Source organism: Hesperophylax consimilis, chromosome 27 (genome assembly GCF_061612785.1).
Source record: "Hesperophylax consimilis isolate HC1 chromosome 27, BYU_Hcon_1.0, whole genome shotgun sequence".
Classification (NCBI taxonomy): Eukaryota; Metazoa; Arthropoda; class Insecta; order Trichoptera; family Limnephilidae; genus Hesperophylax; species Hesperophylax consimilis.
This window is the reverse complement of record NC_142862.1, coordinates 20770665-20790929: the sequence shown is the minus strand read 5'-3', so window position 1 is coordinate 20790929 and position 20265 is coordinate 20770665. Positions and strand designations below refer to the sequence as shown.

General features: G+C 34.3%; 1 long non-coding RNA gene across 1 annotated transcript; it reads left to right on the top strand.

The window, feature by feature from the left end:
* The first annotated feature begins 17328 nt into the window (after window positions 1–17328).
* Window positions 17329–19823, top strand: LOC149410737 (uncharacterized). The gene is made up of 4 exons (XR_016304987.1): window positions 17329–17755; window positions 19025–19110; window positions 19440–19530; window positions 19635–19823. It is a non-coding gene; the product is annotated as an uncharacterized LOC149410737 (long non-coding RNA).
* Window positions 19824–20265: the final 442 nt, after the last annotated feature.

The window sequence follows — 20265 nt, the reverse complement described above, 5'->3', positions numbered from 1 at the left end:
AACTTATCACTAAAATCTCAAATGTTTTTAGAGGGATCCCCGGGAAGTTAGTTATTCATCGTCTAGAAAATTACAATCTTGTACTTAACGTTAATTGTATTTTTTTTATATAAAATCATTCACTTAAAACGGTTTTACATAAAATGTTTTAATTGTAAGGTACTGTTTTTATGGTATTCGTTACGAATTCTGTAAGATGTAGAAGTGAAAATGTAAGCCTCGAGCAAACCCCCGTCATGTGTGGCCTTAAGAACTGATTTATTAAATCATCTGCCTGTTAAAATTTGTATTCCATAATCACCTATACCATTAATACGATAATCATGCTATTAAAGTATGTTAGTATTACCGAACAGTTTATTGCAAGCGTCCGTCACACATTTTAATTATATCGAATGCATTAAGTGACCTTGCAAAAAGCCATAAAATATGAATTTCCTGAGAAATTACCATCAATGAAGGTTACTATCACTAATAACTTCACACATCATACAACCCTAACCACCACGCGACATTTCTTATAACAACCCTAACATACTAACAATCACATAACCCTATACACACTCGTTGCTTTAAGGTAGAAACACACTGGGCTGACGTACGCTACGTAAGCAACGCATTAAGGCGATGCACTACGTCGTGTAATATTTTAAATCGAGCCGCTATCAATAACACCCCTTACGTAGATGGCGATAAGGTTTAAATTCCCGCTTAACACCATCCGCCTGTTTTGATTTATGCAAGATAAAAACATGGCCAAAAAGTGCCTTTTATTTTATTTTGTGGATGTTCAGGCATAAATAGTTAATTTTTTTTTCGATCATTTTATAAATAACTTAATTTGCCACATTATACCATAAAATTATAGTCGAAAATGGGTTCGTAAGTAGGAGATTTTGAACTTTAAAGCAGTTTTCATAGGAATTTACATTATTTTTTTCTGGGCTTATAAAAAGATTTATCTAAAAAATACTCGATTATTTCTAAGGCCAAGATGTATTCTACTCGCAGTCTTTAATTAAAGCATCTGAAAATTTTCTAGGCGACCAAATTTTCAAACAAAAAAACACATGATTTTGCATTACTACGTATGGCATCGCCTTAAGATATCTGGACTAATTACAATCCATACATTTCCTATGGAAACACACTTAGACTTTTGACATTTGATAAATTTGGTATACAGACGTCCGGACCAAAAACGTCGCTTTCTCTTTCATAATGAATTTAAAATAATGGTTGTGGAAAAATATGTATTTAAGCTTTGTTTTTAAAAAATATTTGCAAGGGAACATGGCTGCAATATAGGGAGATCAATCTTTACGAAGGATCTTAGATTTAGGTTTCTTATGCTACGTATACGTTTGCGAGCCGAACTGTCGAACTGAACCTCAACTTGTGTGAAAGAACCGAAGTAACCACAAATGGCGCGAAACGCCGCTTGCAGTTGATTTGTATATTTCCTATAATTCGTGGTATGGTTCGCGTTTCGGTTCGCAAGTGTATACGTACCCTTATGTTTGGTACGTACGTTTTAATAGTACCTGTTTAGACAGATGATATACACGTTTTCATGGGTGGGAATTCCCGTATAAAATGTTTCCTTAGAATGTATGTTTTTTAAGAATCCCGGTGGAGTTGGGGTTGTGCCTCCTATGGCAGAGGCGTTGGTTATCCAATAAATGGTTCCCGGGGCTGCGGTACCCTAACCCGCCTCCCAAATTGAAAAATATCTGATGAAATCATCGAATCAGACAATAAAAAATTTTAAATATCGAAATTATTTCTTGAACAAATAATCAACTTCTTGAACCTTTCTAAGGTCTAGAAGTCGAATGTGTGAGTTTTACTTACTAGTACCTACACAATATCCATGTATAGTATATCCAAAATATATGACTACACCTTGGTCATGTACGATAGATAAATAAATAACAATAACAACACGTAATAAAATATTTTGAATAAATTATTGGTTCCGAGTAAATGATAATTTTCCTATCATTTATGTTTGTATTAGAATTCGAATGAGTGCACTGCGTCTGTGCTTCTTATACTAATGCATTGACGACGTAGTGATAAATACTTTAAAACATTACAGGTTCCGTTTTTCTCGTGACTGGCGCAAACTCGAGATAAATCCAATCTCGTGTCTTGGCACATGACGGATTACTGAATTTGACATACGAATACCGGCGATGTATAGAGCTTTATTTGTACAGTTTTTACAGACGATTTCAATTACGTTAAATTAATCCAGTTATAAAAACACAGTTAATACACAAATTGGTATAACAATTACAAAAATTTGCTCAGAGATAAGATACATTATTTTTATGAATCTAAATTGTGATTGAAATATAAAACAAATAAAAATACAAAATTATTAAATTATATGAAACACAAATAATACAGAAAAGTAAGTGACACAAATAGATACATAATATAATCAACGTAACATATTTTTTAGCAATAGCAGAACATTTCTTCTGAATCCATATAAATTATCGATGAAAATGTCTACTTCAGCACACTCTATCTTATTATATAGTCGACACATTTGGGTCAGATGGTTAAAGTAGGCGACATTGTTTTTGAATTCTACTGAAATATGCAATGGCGATGGCGTCTTAAACAATGGAAATTGATAACATTTATTTCAATATTGCAAAGACATAATGCAGTATCAAGATGGCCGTGAATTATTTTGTGTAAACATATTTGATATGTCAGTTGCCTTCTAGTTGTATTCATCTTGAAGTATTCAAGACGTACCTACGTCGAATGATCTAAGATGGTTAATTAGACCGCATTTTTAAAACATAACAGTATTTGTACAGCATTTTTAACTGATTCTACAATGTTTTCATATTTACAGTAATGTGGATTCCAAATAGTGCTTCAATTGATATTGTGCTTTTAACTAGCGCAATACCAAAAAGAATTAAGGTGGAAATACATTATTAAAACCCGACGCGACCCGATGAAACGCGATGTGTGTTGAGTCGAATCAAATGTATTGTTTTCTTATGACCAGAATCACACATGCGCGCACACGCCACCCGATCTAGACGTGCCAGGTCGGCGTTTTGCCCATGGTGGGGGTAAACACGCCACCCGACGCGGCCTGCGCAGTATGTTTCTAGACAACACCCGACGCCACGCGTCGAGAACTGTCACCGAGCATATACGGAATTTTGGCCAATTTAATATTATTTTTGCATTTATTTAGCGAAATGACCGACGAACAATTAATTGAGTTGGTAAAACGATATCCTGTTCTATATGACATGAGTTTAGCTATATACAGGGATCATACTGTGAGAAATAATCTTGTGTATGTCACTTTGAATAAATTCGTGTATTTCTTCAAATTGTGTTTTAGTAACCCGAAAATACATATGAAATCTTTCAATATCTTAAAGTAAGTCTGGATACAGAGTATGATATTCACCACAAATACTCCTCTTTTGATTTATTTCATGAACCCAGTAACGCCTAGTTATTCTCTTTTTCTTGAGTCGTTAAAGTATCATATATGTACCCATAATTTGCATCAAATCTTCTTCAAAGTCTTCATCTGACTCGTTATTTATTAAATCCATAGTACAAAACCATTGTATTCAGAAATTGCTAGTATGTCGTGGCGTCGCGTGTTGGTAATGTGCACGGTGCACATCGGGTGTCGAGACGTGGCGTCGCGTCGCGTTTTAATAATGTGTTTCCTCCATACATTTGATTCGACTCAACACGCATCGCGTTGCATCGGGTCGCGTCGGGTTTTAATAATGTGTTTCCACCATTAAAGTTGTGGCTGTACAATGCAAATGTTGAAGCATTATTCATTTAATTTTTACTTTTTTCTATTTTGTTTCTGTATACATATTATTATTTTATTTTGTGTTCTTTTAATTCATATATATTATCTTACAATCTTTATTTTTACTTTGATTTATTTTTAATATGCACCTCTTGCACAATCTTTTAGACTACCTTTAATTATAATCCTACCGGTTTTCTTTATTATGCTTACTGTTTTTTTTATTTTATTTTTACTGTTATATATTTTTAGGTACAAAAATCTAATGTACTAACTTATATTTCCCACGCACAGGCTGCGCCTTGGTGGGTTCCCTTTCCTATTATTATAAAACTTGTAATGTGAAATATATAAATTGGGGAAAAATAAAGGAAATAAAAAAAAATAAAAACTAATAAAAATATTGGCGGATTATAGTAGTTAAGTTAAATTAATAATCGAGAGGCGGATTACTAAGTATATTAATGAGGTTGTACCTTTGTTCCCTACCTTCCTCTACCCCATCTCATTCCCCTCCTCATTACCTTCAGCTTCACATCATACCTTAATTTGAGAAGCTATAGTCTCACTGGCTCCAGACGGTTGCAGGTGGAACTCACATTATAAAAATGTGTATATCAAGAAATTTGAGCAAACTCCGTATCATATATATATTGAATGGACTCCAGAAGAGAAATTATCTATATTTTATTAATAAGCACACGGAGATAAACGTGACAGCACATTCATTCATTCAGAATGTATCGAAAACACGTGTTCTTTTCCGAGATATAATGACGGCATGCTACAATATAAGTATGTCAGTATCAATATAAGTATCTGTACGTACACGTGTTCCCGCGCCGTCCGCATAAAACATTTGCTTTTGACCGATGCTTTGTTAGGAACTCTTTAATTTGTTTCGTAATAGACCTGCAGTCCCATTTTTAACAGGAAAACTAATAATTTGAACAGATTTTTAATAAATTAACAGTATTTCAAATCAGTAAGTTTTCTCCGTGCCTACACGGAGTGATATGTACGCCAAATCCAAAAAACACCTGCTAAATAGTATTTTTTTTTAAATTTTGGCTTTCACCCTTCAAGGGTGTGTAATTCCCGGTGTCAATCAAATGCTCGGCAATTGCCGATTTGTCAGGGTGACCGAGTTTACAAGCTCTGAAGTGTGTCTCCGAAAATGAACGTTGAAATTTGATGAACTGTTCAAATTCTGCGAAACAACCCATCCTAAGTGTACCTACCAAAAACAATATAGAAATTCAAATGAAGATCTGTGGCCCAGTATATTTATCAGTCAGTCCATATCCTTGCTATGGGCAAAATTTCTCAAGCCTTGGTTAGCAGCACCATAGTTCACTTTTTATACACCGAGGCGCTGGCAGTAACAAATGTTAAATATGACGTTTACGTGATTAATTACACACTTCCATCTCATCGAAATATACGATATTCAATATGGACTGTTATTTTCTTCGAGCGATGAGGAATGTTGAAGTTATTAATTGATATTCAATCTAACATAGACAAATAGTCTTGTAAAGTATTATAATTTGATGAATAGTGCTTTGCTGCAGCAAAACAAATCCTATTTAAAATCAGTATCCTTGCATTTAGCACCATGCTGATCGAATTTGCGAATTTATCAAAAATAAACTACTAAATTAAACCCGCCAAAAAAAACAGCTGGCATTTTGAAAGTTCGCAATCTCGCAATGATATTAGAAAGCATAGACAAACCATTCACGTAGACAGTAATTTGATTTTAAAAAGCACACGTCATCCTGTTAAAATCGGGCAATACGTGTAATATTGCTAATATCTAGGCTTCCGACCTAAATAAGGATAATGTTGCAAGCAGTGCTAAGCTCGACATTCCCATAAGCTGAGCTTAAAATCAACTGATATACTTGGCCTATGCGGTTAAGAACTCAAGTTTATAACCGTTGTTTCTTTGGTAGGTAACGATTTATATAATTTGGTAAGAAAGTATTAATTTCCATCAAATGACATAGGAGAAAAATCCTCAAAGTGTGAGTGGGTATTTGGCATTTCTGTTTTCTTTGTCAGACACCTCGCGGTTAGAGATAATACCGTAGAAATCGGTATCCAGTAGTTGTTCGAAGAAAAGAAGACGAAGTATGATCCGCGGCGGTAACCCAAATTCTAATACTAATTCTAATCTCACCAAAGAATGTGTTATATTAGTAATTAGAAGAACCGTATCTTTTTCGACTTGGCGGTCAGAGCAGTTACGAAACAGAAAACCCAATTTCACTCAAAATTAAATAACATTAATATTTAATGAGCCGCATTAAATTACCTAATATACAAATGCGTAGATAGGCAATTCGTAATTGTTCCGTTTGCGGTAGATTTTCCCACCAATATAAAACTTCAACCTGCGTATGTTTGTGCTCGCAAAACTCGAAAAGTAGTGTTACGATATCGCTGAAAATTTCAGAGTCTATTCTTATTAGTTTTAAGAGTATTTAGAGAGTGGTTTTAATGATAGAAGAAATCGGGGACGCCCGAGGAATACTTAACGCAATATCTCTGCACCAGAATAAGATACTGTTGTCTTCCCACAAACAGTTCTCCAACTCGTCGTGGAAAGAGATTATAAATAATTGGTTCTTTCTGATAAATCAGGGATTTATTAATGCGCGTATTACAATGGTGACTCGATAACTAGAAGCTGGCTAATTGAGATCTGAAATAGTAAGTTTATCTGGGAGCATTCTCACTGGCCCTGGCGACTACTGGCCATTAGCTGCCATCTTGCGGACTTCCACGCAAGCTCTATGCACTGCCCTCTATGAGGGCATCTGTGAAGCTCTTACTTCCCAACAGACACAGAGTCGAATTAAAGCCGATGTAATGTTTTTTTTAATATTAACATTTTGGTATACAATAGTGGATGGTGTAAGAAGTCAAAGACGCCCGAGAAAGACATTAGCAATAGCGAAGCATTGCTGGGTGCACTGGGGAGTAAATAAAAATATAACTAAAATTTCGACTTGAACCATATAATGTTCTTGAATGTTGAGACATTTCTTGCAATTGTTTCTCATTACAATTTGGAGTAGGTATGTGGGTATTATAAATATGCCCTTTGGAACAGAAATTTGAATATTTGAAAAAAAATTACCGACTAATAATTTGTTTTCGACAGTCGTGGGTAGGATTTGACAAATTATATTGCGCTTAATTGAACAATGAAAAACCAATTCCATTGTTTGGATCTATAAGGTATCGTGTAAGTTTTGCTACTAAACACAATTTAAAAAATAGCCGTGTAATATACAACGAAATTGATTTAATTTTTTAGCAGGGAACAGTTTATTTACTTGTGATGATTTTTCATTTTCACTGTCACTGATACTATTAATTTCACTGTCACTTATATTTAAAATCAATAAATAATTGCAATTTATTAAGGAACGAAAACGTCACTACGCTCGAAACGACGCTATTGTTTTTAAATTCATTTCGATATATACAAACCCCGATATATACCCGGCGTTGATCAGGGACTGATAAACGTTTTGGGGTAAAGTTTATGAGGCCTTTATAAGAGCAAGCTACAACCCAAAAATGTGTATATTCTTGGTATAACTTATATTGTAGGTAATAGGCATTAAAATTGCTTGAAAAACGGAGTCTAGAAACTTTCGATTTCAAGCACAAAACTGGTTTTTATATTTTAAAAATAATTTTATAAGAAAGCAAAAAAGTTTATCAAGTGAAACTGTCACAGATAATCTTAACTATAATAATGTATTTTTTTAAAGTTGTTTCTTTTATGCGTTCATACATTTCTATTGAAACAAAAAAGTTTTTCGTAGTTTACATTTATATTTTTTATTGAGAAATTTTTATTTTGTTTGTATTCTACTCAAGCGAAACGATAGGAAAACCTTCAGTTTATCTAAAGCATATTTTTGGTATTCATAATGTACACCAATTCGTTATAAATATTAATAAAAATAGTGATTTGGCATTAAGCTTCGCCTTAAGATATACAATTCCGTAGTACAATATTTTGATGTATCTCATAAGGTTTATCCAGCATTAGCAAAGTAAGCGCCCAAAAATATTTTTTTACGACTTGATTACAAAATATCGACTTTTCTCTACTTTCTAAAAATAAAGTATGCATGTTTTGTATACATAAACCGCCCGGAAGAAATTCTCTAAATGATAGTGATAATTCTATCAAAATCCGTTGCGTGGTTTAGAAGACAGATGCGGATAGCGACTTTGTTTTGTACTATTTAGAGATGAAGCGGGGAAGGTCTAAATTAGTCCCAACGTACGTCCTTTTTCTTTTCACGTGACTAGTTGCAAAACAAAAGAGACAGAAGATATTGGAACGAAGACGTCACGTACGATCTCTCGCTGGTACTATTATAGTGGAGGAAATGACAATATAGGCAAAGAGAGAAGAGCGCCGAGTCTTGGCGCTGGAGCGGAAGGAGCCGACGAGTCACGAGACTGGCCGAATGAAACGTCGTTCCGTCACACCACATAAGAATCGGCTTTCCCGCACAGAGTTTTGGCGGCCGTGAGGAAAAAGCCGACGAGTCATAAGGCTGAACGAATGTAGCGACGTTCCGTGGAAGAGCCTCTTGCCACGCTTGCTACTCAAAAGTCGGTTTAACCAAAACCTCCTAGATCACAAAGCCGGGACACTCATTCGGTGACCGGGCATCTAATCAAAATGACAATTCAACACACCTACAAAAAGTGATAAAGTTATGAAACGTGATGCAACAAAAACTATGTTAAATAGCTTACATAGGTATCTTTTAAACCTAGTTTTTATTTCTTCACTTTTAATGACTCTATATCACTTTTTAAAGATGTGGTGAATTTTCATTTTGATGAAATATAATTTTTTGGAGGTTCCCATAAAAGTTAGGAGGCTGATGTGATTCAGTTTCCCGGCCTTGTGATCTAGGAGGTTTTGGTTTAACCCCCCTAGGCGCAGCAGCAGATTTTCTGATTTAATCATTTCCTTCTTACAAGCTATCTATCAATATAATAACGCGTGTTTTCTCAATTTAGAGATTTTTTTCCAGAGTGGCAGATACAACCATACCATAGAAACAACGTCGCTTTAAATGGTCTTAACTATGTTTAGTTATCAGATCCGAATAACCAGGTACATTCCAACCTTTCTTTCACCTCTTCCCCATATTATTCCCCTACCTAACCTTATCATACCTACAATGGGAACGCCACGTGAGCAGTAGTGTGGATTTACATTATTTTATTTGTATTGCTTTTCCTAACGCAGGGATCACACAAGGACAATACAATACTGTCTTGTCCCAGCTCCTGACCCATTGTCCTAGTGTGAACAGTAGTTTGGAGGACAAGTATTTGAACCAAGACATTGTTCCAAAGATAGACGGGTAAGCTATTTCTACAGGATAGTGTCTTACATTCACTACCGCTTCCCGCCGCATTGTCCGCGTGGAAAAACGTTTGTACAAGAGAGTAGGAAAATGAATGAATCTCAACTACAGTAGAATTGTTTTAGAGTCCCATTTTGTTTTATAATTTTATACGGCATAAATCACAAGAGTATAGCATTAAACGAAATGCGTATCACTGTCAAATAAAATGCCATCTATTCCAATCAAAATTGCCCACATGAGTTCCATAATATGGAATCAGGATGTGAGTTTGCATAAGATTAAGAAATGATTACCTTGTTATGGGCACGAGAAGGACACGTGAAATAAATAAAATAAGATCGTCTATAGATAGTATACATTCTTATTATATTCAAGAAAAAAAAAATCTTAAAATTTTAAATTATTAATGAGTGACTTGTTTTTCAACCTACGAAGTTTTACATAAGTACCATGTAAGGTGACGGCATCCGTATTCTAGGGGTAAGGTTCTCGACTAGCAATACGGAGGTCTCGGGTTCAAATCCCGCCTCACTGAAGTAAATTTTATTTGATTCATTTTTGTTACTTAAAAAATGTATTCATTTAAAAATAATAAATAGTATATTTGCGGTAAGACCACCATTCTCGTGATGTTTGTACGAATGTATGAGTGCAAGCGAGATGGAATGCTTGCAAGATCTTAGAAAAGGCGATGCACGTTAGTTGTGCGCCCTCTTTTGCTACAAGCAGCTCCCCAATAAATACCATTACATAGATAACCTAAGAGTATTATTGCATAATACCCGACACGCTACAATAAAGGCACGATAATACTCCATAAACTTAAACAAAATTTCGGGCTTGTTTCCAAAATTGAATATTTTTTATGATTCTTAGTTGGTTTACCCACCTCACTTATTCTTTAGCGTCGATACGCTAAGCGGTTCGTTTAAAAACAAACATTCAGATCCTGTGCAGAAATATCCCACAATGTAGTGCGCTACAAACCTTTGCCATACTTGAGCAAACTTTACTTTTCTGCGCAGGGTCTGGTAATTTCAATGCGCCCTCTTCGGCGATCAATATACGACTGATGTCGTAGTTTATTCAAAGCATTCTCGAACCCTCCTAGTCGAAATGATACCCAGATTTCACGTTAGGGCAAGTCTATCACAATTTAGATGTCTATGATCATCTGCCATTTAAACCTATTTGAACTTTTTGCGTGGGTACAAACAAATAATTTTTGTTATGTTACATGTTCCAACACAAGGTAAACAATTATATATGATGTTTTTACATCTGTATTAGGATGATGATAATATGATGTGACCTTAAAGATTATAACTCGAATTTCCGTTACATTGGAATCATGGTCGCTCAAAAAAATGAATGAACTTTACAAAAATCCTTGTATTTTTCCATACCAAAAATGCGCCAACTTAAAAAATAAAACATATTTTATACTTAAATAAATATAGATATTTTACTTTCTAACTAAATATAAGCTGTATCATATTAACACAAGTAACAAAAACAATTTCACAATAGTACAAAACATAGCATAAAAATATCGAATAGTTTAATTTACTTATTCAGTTCTCCGTTTTGAGGTTTGGAGGATTGTGATTATCGATAATTTTAACGGGTTGTTGTCTAAATGATTCTGTGGTTCTCCAATCCGCAGAATCCAAGGTTGCGTGATTACTCTCGGTGTGTAAAAATGAGAATTCGAATATTTTCAATTTAGTTTTTATTTTAACAAAACTCACGTTACAAAACTCACGTTTCTTGCTATCACAAACAAAAAAATTTGCTAGAGACCATAATTATAAACATGCTTGGTCTATAGGAGGGCGCATTCTTTTGAGGAAATCTGATATTTCCAAGACAATTCCAATAAATAATATTGCTGATTTGGACCGTGAAAAACGACAATTACTGTGACTAATGATACAAATTACTGTGCTGCTATACCACTCCACTATATTAGATTTTCATGTTTGTTTTATAATATGTTTTTATCCGTTATTCAATAATAGTCAATATGTATTCTTACTCTCCCTGATGCATAGGTCCAATAATAACTAAATGGTTGATTAGACTGGGTAGAGGAGAATCTGAAAAAATGATAACGCCACATAATAAATAGACATAGTATAGACATAGACTAATCACACACTATTTTCTATATATCTTCCACTATTCTAATTATTGCTCATACACAATTGAAACATACACAACAGCTCAAGTTCGATTCTATCATAAGATTGTAACGATTAAACATCACAAATTAAAACATTAATGAGATATATTATAGACATAGACAAATCACACACTTACTTTCACATATTTTGGTTCCTTGGAACGGGCAATTTGCCTAGTTAGGAACCATTAATTTCGACCTAATAAGGTACAGTAATCTATAATCACTAAAAATATTTTAATTATAACTTGTATCATATTGTACTGTGTGTAAATCTAAAGGAATAAATAAAATAAATAAATAAATAATTTTATGAACAAAACAGATCGCGTACGTTAGAGGAGATTTAGGGCTAAACCGGTGGCTAGACCACTGGAGAGAGAATGAAATATTTATATACCAGACTCACATAAATGTAGGTAAAAGTAATGTTGTTATTATTTTCGGGAGATGTAAACTCCCTATAATTTATCCTACAGAGGCTATCGGGAAGGGGATTGTAAATGTTTAAGCCATCATAGCCTATGCTTCTCTCACCACTTTCAGTCTTTAGTGTATTAGTGTACAATTATTTATTATGTTGTAGAGTGTTTGTGAACTTGTCACGTTTTTTTAATAAAGGTTGTGTTCATGTGTATAAGTCCATTTTGTAGTTTAACCCTCCGATAGGCAATGTGGCCTGGCCAGGCCATTTTAATTTTGAAAAGTGATTTTTTTTTTTCGTTGACTTTTTGGAAAGCGGTATTAATATACTTTTCAAACTCGGCGAGCTGCTGTTGCCGATGAGTTAGATCTTTTGTTATTAGAGTAAAAAAATTTAGACAAGACTTAAAGGACTGTAAAACATGGCATTGGCAGGCCACCGCATATGGTATCAAGGATAAGGTGGGTCTGCGATTAGGATACCAACTACCTGCTCAGATGACAAATGTACACCGGAAAACTTCCAGATGCTGATCCAGGATTGAAGAAGAATCGCTATACCGGCCGAATATTATACTGCTATAACTTTTTTATGTCACTCGACTCACCAGAATTCTGGTGGAAAAAGGACTTGCCATCGTTGGTACTGTACGCGCAAACATGCTATACACATATACAACATATTGACGCTTCATACACACTATTTACACACCTGCCTTTATATAAAACTAGTTTGATAGCCCACACCTCTTATATGGCCTGGGCAGGCCGCATTGTCCATTCAAAGGGGTAAAAGTGAATTGCCCCTCGGAGGGTTTATAGGCATATGTCATATTCATATAATTTTGATAAGTTCATTTCTTGGTATAGTTTTTTCGTGGGGTTATAATAATAATAATATTTGGATGATTTAAATAGCGCCGTTTTTGTGCAAAATCACCCAAGGGCGCTGTACAAATATATAATACACTTCTACAATGATCTACAAACTATATATGGAGATAATATACAGTACAATGCTTACCTGGTAGGTGACTTGAGATTAACACTTAATTAACATTAATTGTTTATTAGAAAAATTTAGATACTGGATTGACATAATTGGAAAATTGTATATAATTGTATTTTCTCTCCGGAATGGTTTTTTTCGGAATGGAATTTTCTCCCCTTAAATATATATTTAAGGGTATGACAACTTAAAAAGATAAGTTTTTAGTTTAGACCTGAATTCTGTAGGACTTGTTATGGATAAAGTTATGTTATGTTATGTTACTTGTTATGTTCCTGATAAAGTTTATTCCAAGCCTTCGGCCCAGATGCTCCGAAAGCTCAATTACCAAACTTAGTATTTGGCTTGCGCTTAGATTCTTAGATTCAGTCTACAGCTGCTGATGTAGCTGATCTAAGAGTCGACTGCCTCAGACCAGTGTTTTCCGGGACGCATAGTTCAGAGATGTATATATATATTATATGCAAATGTAAATAATTTGTTAAACACTGTAATGTATGTATAGAAATCAATAAAATGAAGTTTTGACAAAATAAAAAATTAAGTTATCAGTTTAGTAAGTTGGATTTTATATGTTTTTAAGTTACAGTTGAAAATGTCTACATCTCTAGAGGCATTATGAGTTTTACAGATACGTCCTATTAAAGAGTTTTGCGCATATTTGGCTTTACTGTGTGGTGTTCTAAATAAGTCGTTCTATCTGGTGTTGTGTTCAGGCCAACGAAGTGCAATCATTTACCTCGTATCTCACTCGTATTTGCACTGTAATGAGATACGGAGTCGAATCAAAATCGATATAATGTAGTTTGATAGTAGTTTATAAGTAAAGTCGGAGATGTCCGAAGAAGACAAATTCATTCACAACCTCAAAACATTACTCCATAACCCCGAGCATCTCCGGGAACACTTCAGATGGTGATTTTATAAAAAAAACTGACTATAGTAGGTATTCTAATATTAATGTTTCTAGAAATAATAACATCGTGGAATCACGTTCAGGTAAATCCTGTTTCAAACGATAAAAATGCAAATGCCCACATGCTATTTTTTGTTAATGAAATAATAATAACGGATCGTGAAATAAATAACTGCAGTTCAACGGACTAAACATTTTTTATCTAGGTAACAGGTTTAATATTTTAATTTTGTAGGAATTGAATTACGAACATAATGGTCAAGTTCAAGACCTGCCAAAAAACAGTTAAATTAAAAAAGCGCGTCTTTGTATGGATGAAACGTCAATAGTTTTTTGAATAAAGCCAGAATCTTAACGACGTAAGTCAAGAAGCCGTGCACAAATATATCCAACGCGCGGCCCTTGTGTATTGTCCAGACATGCGGTTGAATTTGCCTTATCAAATCTCTAAAATTGGGTATCTTAACGACATAAGTGACGAAGTCGTGTAAAAACAATATTCATATATAATGAAATAACGTATTATAACATTATTCGAGACTCTCGTTTCGTCACGAGCAAATATATTCATTTAAACACCAGAGTGGAAGATACTCTCAGTATCGCCCTGTTGTAAGATCGCCTTTCAGAATTGAAACGTCGCGGTCGCTTGAAATGGCTTTATCCATGTTTGGTGACCAGATCTGAATAGTCAAGAACTTCCCCACTTTCCTCTTTCCCATCTCCATCGCCTCTCCACTACCTTCAGCCTCACAACATACGCCAATTGTGGATGCCGTGGTCTCACTGACTCTAGACGGTTGGGAGCAGTTGGGACTCTTGTGGGTATTTACATTAAAAAATATATATATTTGGGTTCCTCTAGGGGTGTCCTACCTCTCGACTTCGGATTGACACTAATTTTTGAGGTGAGATTTTAAAACCTTCGGAAATCATTATTTCGAAGTATCAGACACAATTTGGAAAGCGGGTATGGGTGCCGCCGCCCCGATCACCATTTTTTTGAATATCCAACACTCGTGTCATAGGTCACCTTATGTGGTTTGTTACGTTTGAATACTTATGAGAGATGCCTGTGTTCATGGGGTGAGGTTTGTCGTTGTCTTAGCGGCGGATGCGTTTGCTTACCTACTGCGTGGCGGGCCGGATCGGGAGATACTGGCTGAGGAAGACCCTATCTATTTAGAGATGGATTCACACGTCCGTCTCTCCTGGACACGTTGATCACAGGTTCCTACCCACGCCTCATGGTTTTTCTTTCCCAGAACTTCCATCTCCTTCATTTCCCAAAAATACACATTTTTCTTCCATGTGGAGCTAATGTAAAAAAAAATACCCGATTGGAAAATACTTCCTACCGTATGAATTTGTACTAGAGGTGATATTTCACACAAAATACACTATAAAAACACTCCTATGTCGTGTTCAAAATTCAAAATATAAAAATAACAACAAAAATAAACATCTGTCAGGAGTTTGTGATGTTCCGAGTAGGATTTAACCCTTGGAGTGCCATCTTCCCATGATCAATTACCTACTCCTTAGAGTGCAAGGGGTAAAATTCCGATGGCCCGCCGTAAGCCGGCTGACACTATTTTCTAAATAACTTACTTGTTTTTAGCAAAATTATATTTTCATTAATTTGACCATCTTACCAGATAATGTGTTTATATATTTATCAAAAAATGTTTGCATCTGTCTTATGTGTTTTTCCCAGGATAACTACTTATATTAAGAGAATCTAATGTTATGAACAAATAATGAAATACAAAAGTATTCTTGATTTTTTGTACTTTGTTGAAAGAGCTAAATAAGTTATCTTTTAAAAAAATTGTACTAGGCTTTCCTTTAAATAAATACAGTATGACTATGACTATGAAAATTTAAAATTTAAAAAAAAATGTTAATACCGCACAATAGTACCAACTGCTCCTATCGATCGTCTGGACAACCCAACTCGTTTTGTTGTGTTATTTGTATTTGTCATAGGTTTGAAAACATTCAAAGTATATCTTTAAATGCAACTAAAGCATTTTTGCTTTATTATTCATTCCCCGGCGGGATTGATGAGGTTCACATGGCGACGCCTGAGGCCCTAAAATGGCTCGCAGATCTAGATGTCCCCCTCTGACCCCCCACCATACGAAAGAAGAAGAAGAAGCATTTTTGCTATAATTTCAAACAAGTCGTATTTTACTAAATACAGGATTTTCCAATAAGAGGTGTTATTTTGATATTCAATCGTAATAGATCGATAGTTTCGTTGCTTGTGTGGCACGTAGCGCCGTCTTGTTGAAAGTAAACGTTTTCCAGATCAATATCATCCAATTCCGGCCATAAAAATCATTAATCATCTCTCGATAGCGCAATCCATTCACCGTAACTGTTGCTCCAGCCTCATTTTCGAAAAAGTAAGGTCCAATGACTCCGCTGGACCATAAACCGCAACAAACAGTCACACGTTGAGGATAGAGAGGCTATTCAACAATAAGTCTTGGGTTTTTCGAGCCCCAGATGCGACAATTTTGCTTGTTGACGAAGCTACCGAGGTGGAAATGGGCCTTATCACTCAAGATGATTTGCATTTGATTCACTCAAGTGAATTTTTTATAATTTCAATGCGTTGCTGAAGCGTGTATCGTTCCATTTTTATTAATGGCGTAGTTTCTACTTGTCAAATGTTAAAAAATGACAGCTTCAAAATTAACATCTACTGAAATAGCGGGCGATTCAAAATAACACCTCTTCTTGGAAAACCCTGTATTTTCGCTTAGTTATTATCGTTTTTTGTATTAACGCTCTTCCTCTTAACATTCGTATTTACATGTCTCCCTTTTAAACAAGCTTTGAACGCTTACCAGTGGCTCTGGATATTCTTTTGTGTATAATGTGGGCGTGAGGACATAATGGTATTATGTGCCCAAAAACTAAGTCGTCAGAGTCTCTCTTGTGCATTACTTACTAGCTGTACCCCACCACGTGTTGCTGGTGATCAGTCTGTCGATAGATAGAGAAACGATAGCGCGTTTTGCTTTTACTTCTAACAGATGGCGCTGTTTTTCACATTTATATAATATATGAATATAAAAATACACGCGTATTTGAATGCAACGTTGTATAAAAATTTCAAAGCAATCGGCGAAGAACTTTCGGGGATTTAGTTAACATTTATATGTATTATTTCTGTATACAGTCTTTGTTATTTCCTAGGTATTGCGACATATATTCTATATTCAACGATCGTGACAAAAATATCAAATAACATCACGTAAAATTAACACATTTTTCAGAGATTTGTAGGCATTTTTCCTTATATGTTTTTAACATTAACTAGCTTTTTTTTAGGGAATATGTCCTTATTATAATATGTTAATTATTTGGCGACACAATACCCTGATAACGGGGATTTGCCCCGACGCTCACATTTTAATTATTTCTGATGAGCTTATTACTAAAATCTTAAATGTTTCTAGAGGGATTCGAAGGGATGCAAGTTATTTATATTTAAGATGAATAAAAACAGGACCTTACAATTAAATATATTATGTAAAACGATAAGTACATTTTATTAAATGTAAAATGTTGTAAGATAAGCGGCAAGTACCAGATTTTATTTTTCTAGACGATGAATTAGTAACTTCCCGACGACTCCCTCACAAAAGATTAGAGATTTTATTAATGTATTCATAAGAATTAATTAAAATAAAAACACTCGCGAAAATCCAATTTCTGGCCAGATACACGAAAAACGACCGCCAGTACTTCAAAACTCTCTATTGTGCGTAGTATATTTGTGTGCGGGTTGACAAGGAGTTACTACGTATTGATTCAGACGCCGCGAAAGTTCCGGCCTGTAAGGTTGTGTCACCCGGCCGGTCGCTCCGGTCATTTCTTTTACGTATTTTTTTATTTAATCAAACGATACTTTGAAATCTATTAGTGAAATTTTCTGTTTTTTATAATTTAACTTCTTCCTCAAGTGAGTAAAGGTTTTTTTATATAAATAATAAATATAAATATAAATAATAACCAATACAAAAGAATACATTGTTAAATGCGTAAATGTGTAGGCACTTGAGAAAAAAGGTGACACTAAAGTATTGTCGTTATGTTATTATATATCATTTCTAGCCCAAGTAGACTTTTTTACTATTAATCTTTTTTTTCACGCGACGCGGCTGTCTGTCCGGTTGTCACAACCAGCGGCACAGAATGTTATAGAGTGCCCCTTCACTAGAATCGTTTTCCTAGTTTTATTTATTTACGCCCTACTGGGCTTTTACATTAATTTCTAATTATACAGTCATGTTAGTTGTAACAATGGAATATCTAATAAATTATGGTAAAATAAAAGGAGTTTTTTTACTAAGGAGTGGTATTCTCTTATATTTCAATAAAGTGTTTGTGAAGAGTTCGTTTCATTACTAATACTCCAGGGCAATTACCGATTCGCGATCGTAATTATTCCGGTAGTCCCAATTTTTTTATATGTTTTATAAACTGGTCCCCTGATGTAAAATCTGAGTTTCCGACCTTGGCACACCTGTGCTCGCGCCGCCATTTTGAAAAAAACCGGCCGAAATCGCTCCAAAATCTAGTTTTTCCAAAATATCTCATTCCCAATGCAAATTTCGGCTAAATTAGCTGAACAATTAAAGTAGAACATAAAATTACTTACTACTTTTGTGTAAACAATTTTCTTCAATCTCTAATAGGTACCGAGGTAGAAAGTCGTAAAGGTGCGTATATTTTTGAAAAAAACAAGTTTTTTGCGCGACTAGCTTTTGTTTTTTGTAAATATCTCGTTTCCAGTACAATTTTGTGAAAAAATTATTGATACTAATTTTGTAGAAAATAAAATTTCATAAAATAAATAGGTATTTAATTTATGTGTTTTAACTCTAATATGTATCCAAGCTCTTATCCACCAAAACCAGTTAAATTACCCAACAACAAATTTTTGAAATTCGAAAGTTTTTTTCCATAAAACAAAAACTCTACATCGAAAGTTTTTCTCCATACAGACAATTAGACATATGTCACCTATAAAGTACCTAAAGTCATTCGAATATTAAAAAGAGTCATTAATATTTTAAGTTTAGATTGTTAGATCATTTGTTGTAGATAGAATTGTGCAATTATCTCCCCAAGTTACTGCACTTACTTACGTTGAAATGATTTTCAAATTTAAGGTAAAATTGAACCAATTTATAATAAATCTCTTGGCTAATATATACTTACGTTTCAGTTAAATATGGGAAAACAGAAGACAAAAGGAGTTTTATCCCGAACAAAATTACGGCACCAAGGAAAATGTTTAACGGAATGGAGAAGGTACTACTTAAATACACACATAAAAATAGATCTTTGGGATACGTTTTTTACAGAACATAATTGTACAATGTCAGCTTAAATAATTTTATATATGTAGATATATACATATATACGCAGTCGATAAACTTCTGAGCATATTGAATTTGGAATATAAGAAGTAAATTAATTTTGATTTCCGGTGACATATTTTTATTTTTACCGAAATGCATTTTTTACACCAAATAAGCTCAGGAATTGTTGGTGAAAGTTTGTCGGGCATGTCTTAATACATCTCTAAATAATTAGGGAATAGAGACAGTATAAATAATTAACAATATTTCTCATTTTAGGAAAAATTCCGCAAAACTTCATCCAGATAATATTGCAAATAATAAAGAAAATACGAGTATTGTGTTAAACACTATACCGACACTCAACATGGTAATTTTTTCACAATTTCTGTAAATATAAAGTAAATAATATTAATTTTATATGATTAAATAAGCGATCTAAAAAAATTAACAAAAACTGACATTATTTTTCAGCACGGACCAGAGATGAATGAACCTGAAAAGTTTTCACTATTTGCTGGCTCTAGTTCTTATGACACTAACGTGCATGCCGTTTCCAGCCCCTTATAGCTAGGTCTGACGCAGGCATGACGATTGTTGTCAACTGATATGTTCTCACAACAATAATTGTTGAAGAAAAATAAAATTAAGGAATGAAATTTAAAACACTTTACCTCTGTTTCAATTTTTGGCCTGGTTTTGGTGGATTAGAGCTTGGATACGTATTAGAATTAAAACACATAAATTATATACCTATTTATTTTATGAAATTTTATTTTCTACAAAATTAGTATCAATAATTTTTTCACAAAATTGTACTGGAAACGAGATATTTACAAAAAATCAAAGCTAGTCGCGCAAAAAACTTGTTTTTTTCAAAAATATACGCACCTTTACGACTTTCTACCTCGGTACCTATTAGAGATTGAAGAAAATTGTTTTCACAAAAGTTGTAGGTAATTTTATGTTTTACTTTAATTATCTAGCTAATTTAGCCAAAATTTGCATTGAGAATGAGATATTTTGGAAAAACTAGATTTTGGCGCGATTACAGCCGGTTTTTTTTTAAATGGTGGCGCGAGCACAGGTGCGCCATGGTCGGAAA